The sequence below is a fragment of the Anopheles moucheti genome, chromosome 2 (genome assembly GCF_943734755.1).
Source record: "Anopheles moucheti chromosome 2, idAnoMoucSN_F20_07, whole genome shotgun sequence".
Taxonomy (NCBI): domain Eukaryota; kingdom Metazoa; phylum Arthropoda; class Insecta; order Diptera; family Culicidae; genus Anopheles; species Anopheles moucheti.
In genome coordinates, this window is record NC_069140.1 from 5760938 (window position 1) to 5771007 (window position 10070).

The following is a 10070-nucleotide window of genomic DNA, read 5'->3' on the forward strand; positions in this document are numbered from 1 at the left end:
GAGCGGCAGATAATTAGAAGAGATATGCTAATAAGCCCTTCGTGTATATGTGCGCCCATTCCGCCTGCTCATGCATGCTTCCAGAAAGGGCAGAAAGTGAGAGTTTTGTTGCGAACTTTCCGGTGAATGACTTTAGAAAATTTAGCCTATCCTTCCGTTTCGGGTACAAGTTACCGTTGCCGTGCTATGGACTACGGGCGAGCTAAAGAAGGACGAAAAAATCACTCATTAACAGCGTTTCGTCTCGTAGTTTCGAGCCAGAGCTGGGCCCGGTCGTAAAGAAATAAAAAGAAATGAATAGATTACGGACGCAGCTCAACCCGGCCCCATCACTGTCGATGCCAATGGGACGGAAAATGTCGACAGGACAATCGGTACAGCACACCGGCCGACCACTGCTCACTGCGCCCAGTTAAACCCAGTGATGATTGTCTTATTCTTTGCTGGAAATCCTTTTGTCAGCTTCACAGAAAACCCCCCACTGGCGGGGGAGATGCGTATGGAGGGGGAGGGGGCCCATTATTCTTTGCCAGAGGTTTTGACCAGAGGCTATCTCGAACGGAAATTATTTGAAATTTATTGACTCGACCCGGCAGGAAACCAGATGCTTTCCGTAGATCCACGGGGGCTGCGCTGCTAATTCCGGCACCGTCGCGTTACCATCTCGCCCGCCCGCGTGTCATTGTACGGTACAAAACCAGCTCGTACTGTTGATTTCTTGCCATTCTTTCCAGCAGCAGTAGACATTCAGTTACGTAAGCAACGTCGCACGCACGCCGGTACACACACACGCAGGACACACACAGGTTTGGAAACGGTCGGATGATACGAGCTCACGCTTACGGCACTATCTTAATGCTGATTTGATCCGTTTTAATTACCTTTTTCCCTGACAACGTATATCAACCCTTCCCGTGCTATCCCAATCGCTACCGTAACTGAAGCATCATCGGTGTTTGGAGAAGCCCAACCACCCTGCCCGCACGTGGTCGTTGGCGCGATTCCACACATTGGTGCGTTCCTTCGGCGTAGTTTTGCGTAGATGTTCGAAACATATCACCTTTTCGACCCGGGGGGTGGCGGTCTAAGGTTGGCGGACCCGACAACCCCGTAAGGCTACTTTTCTCGTTTTACTTTCGCTGTAAGGACTCTTATCTTTATTGCTGCGATTGTTGCTCGGGCGTGTGTGTTTTTGACACCAATCGATAGGCTTAAAGAAGTAGTGTTTAAAGAAAACTGTCAATTTAACGTCCACGCGCACGACCTTCCTGTGCTACATCTAGATATTCAAACGGCACGGGAGGTTAGTTAACCAAAGTTTGCCGGCGAGGTTGTTCCACTTCTTGTCATGCTGTATAGGTTTGTCCATGCATATCCACACACTATTGGGTAGTGATTTTAGTTTACCATATTGTGTTTTTGTTTCAAATAGTGATGGTACATTCTACCGAAACCTTGAAAATTGGTCAATTGGATCAATGGAAATTAAGAAAAATGTAGCAATAGTAGCAAATATACATAACAAACAAGTAGTTTCACCTAAAGTATTTAAAGGCATACATCGTCAGGGAATAATAATTCAGCAATAAATTATCAAGCAATTAAGAGATTGTTATAAGTTATTTTATAAACAACCGAGCAGAGCTGAAGTACTTTTAAATGGTTTTTGGAGTAAGGCTTGGTTCATTTAGAAATGGGGCACTTTGATTGATTTATAGTGGCGCCCCCCGTGGACAAAAATGGAAACTTTTGACAGCGTTTTGTAGACAATAGTAAACATTTCAATGACAATAGTAAACAACATGAATTCGGATTTGTATAAGAATGAGTGTCTTAAGAAACGTATTTTGCCATTTATTAGGACTCATTATAGCAAGCTGCCATTATAGCAAGGACGTGCTACAATGGTACAACGATAATGGTGTGAAATTTATACCAAAAACGCTGAATCCACCAAATTGCCCCCAATTCCGTCCAATAGAGCGATATTGGGCAATAATGAAACAAAAACTAAAGAAAACGGGTGCATTAACTAAGGATATAATACAAATGAAGAATTGGTGGAATTTTTATGGCCAGGACAGTGACTGAAGCAGCTGTTGATGGGCGGTATAAACAGAAAATATTTTTCATATTTTTTTTTTAAATATATTATATTGAAACGTATGATTCATTCATACAAAGTGTTTCAATTGGATTAATGGTATAAAAGATACCCGCTATGCAAAGTGCCCCATTTCTAAATGAACCAAGCCTTATTACGACCTTCAAATATGTAGACCTTCAATAAATAAATAAAAGTCATGCATCATGGTAAGTAGAATTGTTTATCCTCAAATATTATTGGAATTCGACAGCCGAGCACTGGTCAAAATGATTTGTTCGCTCATCAGGAATGTACTTTAATCAGTTACACAATAAATTCCCCACAGTATTGCATGAGCACTGTAATATAAAAAGCCTCAATGCTAAAAGAAAAAAAGATCTCCTTCTGGTAATTCTAATGCTGCAATGAACACAGCAAAAACAAACAAAAAACCAACCATTTGCTGATTCCAGAAGGAAACCCTTCGGAAGCCATCATACATCAACACGTCTACGTACCGGCAACGCGCTGTATGCTAATCTAATACCATGTGTCAATTTTCTGCATGATGAATGTGGATCTACTATCCCTATAAGCATGGATCAACAATCAGTGACTATCGTCGAAGGATAAAAAACAATAGGAATTAGCTGAGGCCCCCTGTTTTTGTCGACCCCCGGCCCAGCCAAATGCATCCCGGCCGTGTGAAAATGCAAGAGGTCATCCAAAAGAGAGAGAGAAAAGAGGTCGACTACATACAACATCCGGCCGATACGCAGACCGGAGGACAATAGTGGCAATTGTTGTTTCCACCAGGCCAGCGTTACTACAGGCCCCACAGTGTAGCACTGTTGTGCTTGTGTGCTATGCATTTTTAATATACATCCGGGCTAACGCTGTGTACGCGGGCAGCGACCGAAAATAAGACTCGGTGGAAAATAAAGCACACTCACACACAGTCGGGTGAAAACGAAAAACAACAGCACCGATGTATCTTCTGTCCCTCGAATTGTGCACCTGCCTGTTTGCACCCTGAACCGGTAGACCTCGATGCCTACAATCGATTGTCTGTTCTACCTACTACTAGGCGGGCGAACCAGCTACTAGGGGGGTTCGCCTAGGGTCTCCTCCCAACCTCCCCCCATTACGATGCAATTCATGCACACACACACACACACAAACTGCACACGTCCCACGTCCCGCGGACAGGATAGTGCCGGCTGCTCAACAGCATAAACAACATCAACAATGGGAAAGAATAATATCGCTAAACTAACATACCTTTAACCTTGCAAAATGCAGGGTATTATTCACACTCGCGCCTCAAACCCACACGCGCCTAAAACGTCCGCTTTTCTGGCAGCCGCGAATGGGGCCAGTGCGCGCGGATTGGCATTGGCGCGGTGGGGAGATTGTTTCATCGTTTTTATTGTTTTTTTTTTGTTCTTTTTCGTTCTCACCCAAAACCCACCGTTGTGGTCGCCACTGGTGGGTGCATCGCGCAAAGAATGCATGCCGTAAATTTGCATCGGATAGTGCAAATTCCACCAGGCACACCAGGAAAAAGCCCAGCCCGGCCCAAAATAAAACAACGGGAAACGGGTTACGAAAACGGCAACAAAAAAATGCACTCGCAGCCCACCCATCCGAATGCACACCAAACAGGGCAATGGCATCGAGGGCATACGCACTACACACGAGGCCTTGTTGGCCCGTTAGGTGGCCCCCGCGTTAGTCCTTAAAGCGGGGAGGATGGGAATGCACGCATGAACAGCAATAGAAAAATAACGGCAGAAAAGTGCATCGAGAGACGGAAAAATTGCACCGTCCTGGACCCGGAACAATAGTGCGCACCACACCACATAATCAAATTATATTTGCCCTTCAGCACCGCCGCGAACTCCCAATCCTCCCTCTTCCCGAACCCGATACCGATGCAACGGTTGTCTAATGCGCTACGCACCATCCGGTGCATCTCTGATTGCATTTGCTTCAAGTTGGCTCTTGAGCATCCACCGAGTGTGCACCGCCTCTGCCCTGGGCCTATGCTTCGCGAGTGGGCTGAGTGGAGAAAAAATATTTCTAATAACAGGAAAAAACGAACAAATAGTAGAATCGACGCTGGGGGGAGCGAGCACGGGAGTTAATTCTAATTTTGCGGGAATCGAGTACCGTCCCGTATTCTATAATTTGCAAGTAACGATGCAAGGGGAGGCAGGCGCGATGCAATCGACAGATAATTCGATTATGAGTACAGGATTCCGTAATTGGTTCACCAGATGTTAATGATTGACGCTAGTCACCGATACGCACAATTGCTGCATCAGTTTGTAGTTCCTGTTTTAAGAAGAGCATGACTGCTTCCAGTTGATTTTTCAACGCAAATGCACAATCGTTGAGATCAGTTTTATTTCCAGCAAAATATTGCACAACACGGTGGTAAAGCATAAAAGCTAAAAAAAAGAACGGGAGTGTAAAATACATCGACCCCAGCAGGCATCCGTCGAGTAGGCATTGATCTTTTTTTGTGGTTTTAGGAAAATTACGCGACAGAAACTGTCATCCTGGGATGCGATGCACCAGACGCTGATTGGCGTTATGCACTTATACGTCGCTTGTCCGCTCCCTGTGGACTTTGGACGTGTCATGGCTGATCGGTGCATGTATGATCCCGCTTATTTTTTTGTTTTGCATTACGTTAGTCCCGCATGTCAAATGATTAAAAAATGTCGATCAAGAAAATATCAAGGGACGGTCCCACGCTTCCTATTCATGTGTGTTGTTATAAGCGCAGGAATTTCCCTGCTCTATTCGAGGAATTAAAGGACTATTTAATATCACTCTTAATTTCTCAGTAAGTTTAGACGAGAGCGTATTATTTCTATTAATAATAATTTACAAAACAATCACACATTTTTCCTGGGAACGATTGATTGGACACAGAGCACGTACGTCATGCATCAATCCAGCAGTATCACGGCTATAAATTGGACTGAATGTCTTAGCTACTACCGCTTGTGCTTACGGAAAACAAACCCGAAAAGGGTTAACGCGGTATGTAAATATTACAATAACCTTTGTCAGGGACAAATTGAAGTAGAAGGAGGCGGAGGAGAACCAGAGGCTAACGGCTTACCAGTCAAGGTTAGGGGGTGACTACCACAGGTAGTCTACCACCGCCGCCACGTGCTTCCTTTACTTATGAATAACTTACGGCAACTCTCCCACTCTCCACGGCACAAGATTGACAATCCATCAAATCATAGGCATAAGGAATGTCTCTCCCCACCTTCAGCGCGGACATGTTTTGGGTACATTCCTCCCTATTTCCACCCCCAAAACACATGTTTATCCTGTCCAGCAATGTGGGGCGCACCAAAAAGGGGTGGAAAATATTTGATGATAGCCACATATGGGACCGAGCCGCGTAGCTTCATTAACGACGCAATTAAGGACCAATTATCGATCTCCAGCAAAGGAGGGCAGCTTAATTTCTTAATATACCTGCTGGAAACATCGCCCCACCGTGGTATTTACGGTGCTTGAATAATTTAGCCCCAATGTCCAATGCAACACCCTGGTAAAGTAATTAGATGGTGAGGCACATTCAGCAGGACTTGTTGTTCTTGCGCCATCTATTGGTGCAGCAATAAGACGTGTGAGGTTCATTCAGTTTTCTATTCTTGGACTCTCGACAAGGACCAGTTCTTTCCGGAGCCATATGGGTATCCTTACAGACTAGAAAATAATTTCCCACAAATAGCTTTCAAAGAAATAGTTGCCTTGTTCCAACTGCTGCCCATATGTGGCCCGCTGTAATGTTGCTTTCGTATGTACAGCTGAATTTATCGCAAATCCCTGTTAGGTTTCACCACAGAACGGATATTCATTAGAAAGAAATGGTTCAGTAATCGATCGATATCCTTACCGGGATTCATTTTCCGTACATTTTTTAGCCCTTTTATTTTTAAACACCGACACCGTAAGCGCTTAATTAGGTCGATGTCTTTGTTTTCAGCAGCCTTGTTGAACCTTTTAGATCAAATTAAAGCGATGCTCGTCTAAAGACGATTTTAGTGACACCCTTGTCTTGGGCCACGGAGCACATTAAATACGATAAGATCTTATGGTAAATTGCCTCAGTGTGCCAAACGCCCCCGAAACCAGAAGATCGTGTTCGTGTACGTTCTGTGGCCCTATTGTCTTACAAACCAGGCCCGTCACACATCGACCGGAGGCCGGATGGGGGACATTTGTGGACGGTGGTGAAAAGAACTTTCAGTGCCAGTGCGAGTCCTACTCCCAACGATATGCTGTTGTTTAGCATATGTGTGCAGTTTGGGAGAGCTTTGCGTGAAACGTGGCGATTGCTGAGGATGGGAATGCCTTGGTGGGACTGGAGTTTGTTGGGTAAAATTGAGGCAAATGCTGCAGATGAGTGTGAGTACCGTCAGAAGTAATCCTTTTCTTACTCTACGTCGAGAGTGGGGTTTGGAAATTGGAACGAAAATCCAACTGGGATTCTGACAGGAATCCAGCTGTACGTGTTGAATGTGAGTTTGTCTTGATTATTTTTCTTGAGCAAAAGTCTGGCCGCTCAGAATGCTATTAAATAATGTCGTTTGGTCAACACTGTTAGTCTATCTGCAACATCTGTGTGTGTGTATACTATTTGACTAAGAACAATAGGAGATAGTAAGCAATAAACAGTAACAGCTCAGCTTATATCTCACTACCCCATATGGAAGCTGTAATTTCGTACAGGCATTTGGTTCAACCACGCACCCAAACCGTCCGTCCGGCTTATCGACAGCGGGACAAGAAGGGATGAAGGCATGGGCAATTGAGCGTGAAAGGTGCATGAAAGCAAATTGTGTCGCTTCACTAAGTTCTTCGCTCACCTCGTGGGAACTGGGATGCGATACGTCACTAAGGAAGCGAAGTTAATCGTAAACACCACTTCCGAACACCGAAGGGTAATAAACCGTAACGAAACCGGAGCCTGGGGAAGGCAAATAGTTGTGGCAGCGGTTGAGTGAAAGAAGATGGTGCGATGTACGCATCGTTCGATTCTTCTCTACCGGAAGAAAAGGTTCGGTACCACTATCAACACCTATCTGATTGCAGGCTATAAATATACCCTGCCCCTGTCCACTAAGAAGGTGGAAAATCCTTCAACTTGGCCCGGTCTTCGGTTCTTTGACCAATTGAGTAGAAAACACGAGGCTGTCGCACGAGCCTTTGATGAGCTCACATCATCGGCAGCACCGTGATTGATTCCGGTGTGCGTATGAAGACGGTTCGGTTCGGTAAGCCGAGACCGTTTGTTCTCGTTACACTTGGCTACACGTTTGGTGAGGCCAACACCAAGAGGTTCCCTGGGGCGTAACGTTGCCGACACCGTACCCAACAGCACGCATAGGAAGCCGCGTGGAATGCGTGCGTGTACGCACACCTAGAGACAAGGTGAGCACACAACACTTGCCACGCTATACACCACTCGATTGAATTCGCACCGCAGATCAGTCGTGTGCTAAACTAATTTGCTAATCGGTCCCCCCCCTTTCGGTTCGGGCCCTACGCGTAGTCCCAGTCGTAAGATTCCCCGAGGGGACGGTCGGCCGCGATGAAGATAGAGCCTCCGGTCGGAGCCCTAGCCGGAGCCGCACCTAAGACGCATCGCTCCGCTGGCGGTGCCCAGTGTCCGGTCCGGGTTCTGGCGTCGAAACCCATCGAAACGGGGCCTGTTGTCTTGCTGGGTTGGGTTTTTATTTATGGAAATGAGCGTCCTCGGGCCTAAGTGCGAGCTCGCGTAGATAAGAGCGCGTGTGTAACGCGAAACTTTAAAACCTTGTCTCGTCGGTGGACATTCGCACCGTTCGCTTGTATTTCTCAAGCCAAAACACGGAACAGCCGTCGCAGAGAAGGGTCGGGGGAAGACGAGCTGATGACTTGTGGTCATTTGTTTAATTTAGCGTCAGGGAGGGCCACTCCCTGCATCTAAGACCGTTAGCATGACGAACGAGTTCGCTAAAAGGTGGGTAATATATTGTGGAAAATTAATTTTCTTTAAGGAGCATACGGCCGGACCATCACACTACTTGACCGCGTGATGGATGTGTGTAGGTGGCCTGTAGGTGTAAGGAACACATGTTTCTTCCATCATACACTTTCCGTCTTAGTCACTTAAATAAAAAAAGGATATTCAAATAAGGTGAAAGAATGGCCGGTTCTAATAGCTCACCTCAACGCTAATCGCCGTGCCGTTTGACTGTGCTTTTAGCTTGATGAATTATTAAAAGCGCTTTCTTCAACGCAGCACTTTGAGGGCGACGAATGTCTCATTGCTCCAAGGACAACCGGCCACACGAACGCGCGAAAGCAACATCAATAATTCACCCGATTGCTCACTATCACTGTTTACCGCAGGAGCGCTGTGTGCGTGTGGCTTATTCATTGCTCCCTTTTTTTTGTTACATTCCAGCTCAGGAATCATCTGACAACATTTGCTCCACGTATGGCGCAAGGAAAAGGTTTGTTGAATTGCTTGAAGACAAACATTAGCCTTAATGCGCTAATTCCGGTTCCGAAGCGGGGTTAGTTGCATGAGCCCGGACGACACTTTCGTTTCCGTCCCCGGATTGCGAGTCAAGTCACCTTAAAGCATACACAAACACACACACGCACGCACACATCGCGGCCTGTTCCGTTACCCGCAGTCATTAGGAGAAGAGGGTCACGAACAGACCGGGTAACACGGGGGGGTTCTAATAACACCTCATCGTACAAACGCCGAAGAAACCATTTTATGGCCCGGCCGCCACATTCGGTTGGGGTGACCACGCTTATCAGTTGCCGGAAATCTGGATGGAAAATTGTTATTAAATTTATCATACACGTATGGGGCGGCTTTCCCTGTCCGCTCCGGAAGCGGTACGGTAAAGTGCGATTTCCCGTGTCTGTTTTTTTTTCTGTCCATTCCCTAAGCCATCCTGCGTGATGCGTTTTGTCAGTGCTTTCGGATGTCTCTCACCGCGTGTGTGTGCGCCCGTTTCTTCTTCTGTGTTCACTCTGCGCTTCCTGCCGCACGTCGTCACAGGCTGTCTTTGCGCAGCGCGCTGCACGGAATGGTCCGTGTGGCGTGGAATTGATGCCTTGCACGGAATGCGGTGCCCAGTAAGCGTAATTGTCTTTACGTGATTTATGAATAAATTAAAGGGCACCCCGACACACACACACTATGCCTTAGAAAGGCTTTCGGTCACTTGGACAATTGGGTGGCAACCAACAAAAAACAACAAGCCCCCCTTCGAACGAACACTGATGTTGATGTACATTAGCCGATAAGAGGCGAAACACCACTACTTGCGCTGCGCTGCGCGTATCCAAGGTTCAAGAAAATGTCCCCACAGCTAATGACACATGTCGGTCGCAAATGGTGCAGAGGATTGATCGAAACTACGAGAAAGCGGTAATATTGATAAATGGACTTACCTTTACTGTGTGTACTTCCCGCTCCGCACTTCATCATCTAGCATTGTCCGTAGATTGATCCTAGTCAAACACAACACCACCAGTAGGATTTGTTCTTCGTTACATCTCTCAAGAAACTGCGCTTTCAACTGCAAATATGCAAAGGTAAAGAACACAAAACCACTGCTTTAGAGAGAAGATTTCACAAACGTACAATCGCGAACGCGTGTTATCGCTTGGCGATCCTCTTTCGAGTGCGATAAGATCAAAACTGAACAATGTCGAGCAATGCGTTGACCCACATGCGTACGATTACGAAACACCGATCCAATCGACGGACGATCAGATCACTCACACAAGGATACACGCATGATCGCTTGCGTAAGTAAGAGCTGTCCGATTAGACGCGTACGTTGGATTCCTCGCACGAAAACACAGCGACGCACTAAGAAAGCGCCTCACACTAAGAGTGTGTGCGTGGGGATGAGTGCGTATAATTGCGGGATACTTT

The 10070-nt window shown here is 46.3% G+C and overlaps 1 protein-coding gene across 1 annotated transcript in view; it reads right to left on the reverse strand.

The window, feature by feature from the left end:
- The window catches only part of LOC128310132 (homeobox protein prospero), an 80836-nt gene extending 71044 nt beyond the window's left edge, over positions 1–9792 (reverse strand). The window contains exon 1 of the mRNA XM_053046687.1: positions 9581–9792. The gene's annotated coding sequence lies outside the window, so the exon portion shown is untranslated. The remainder of the gene's footprint in view (positions 1–9580) is intronic.
- Between the last annotated feature and the right edge of the window lie 278 nt (positions 9793–10070).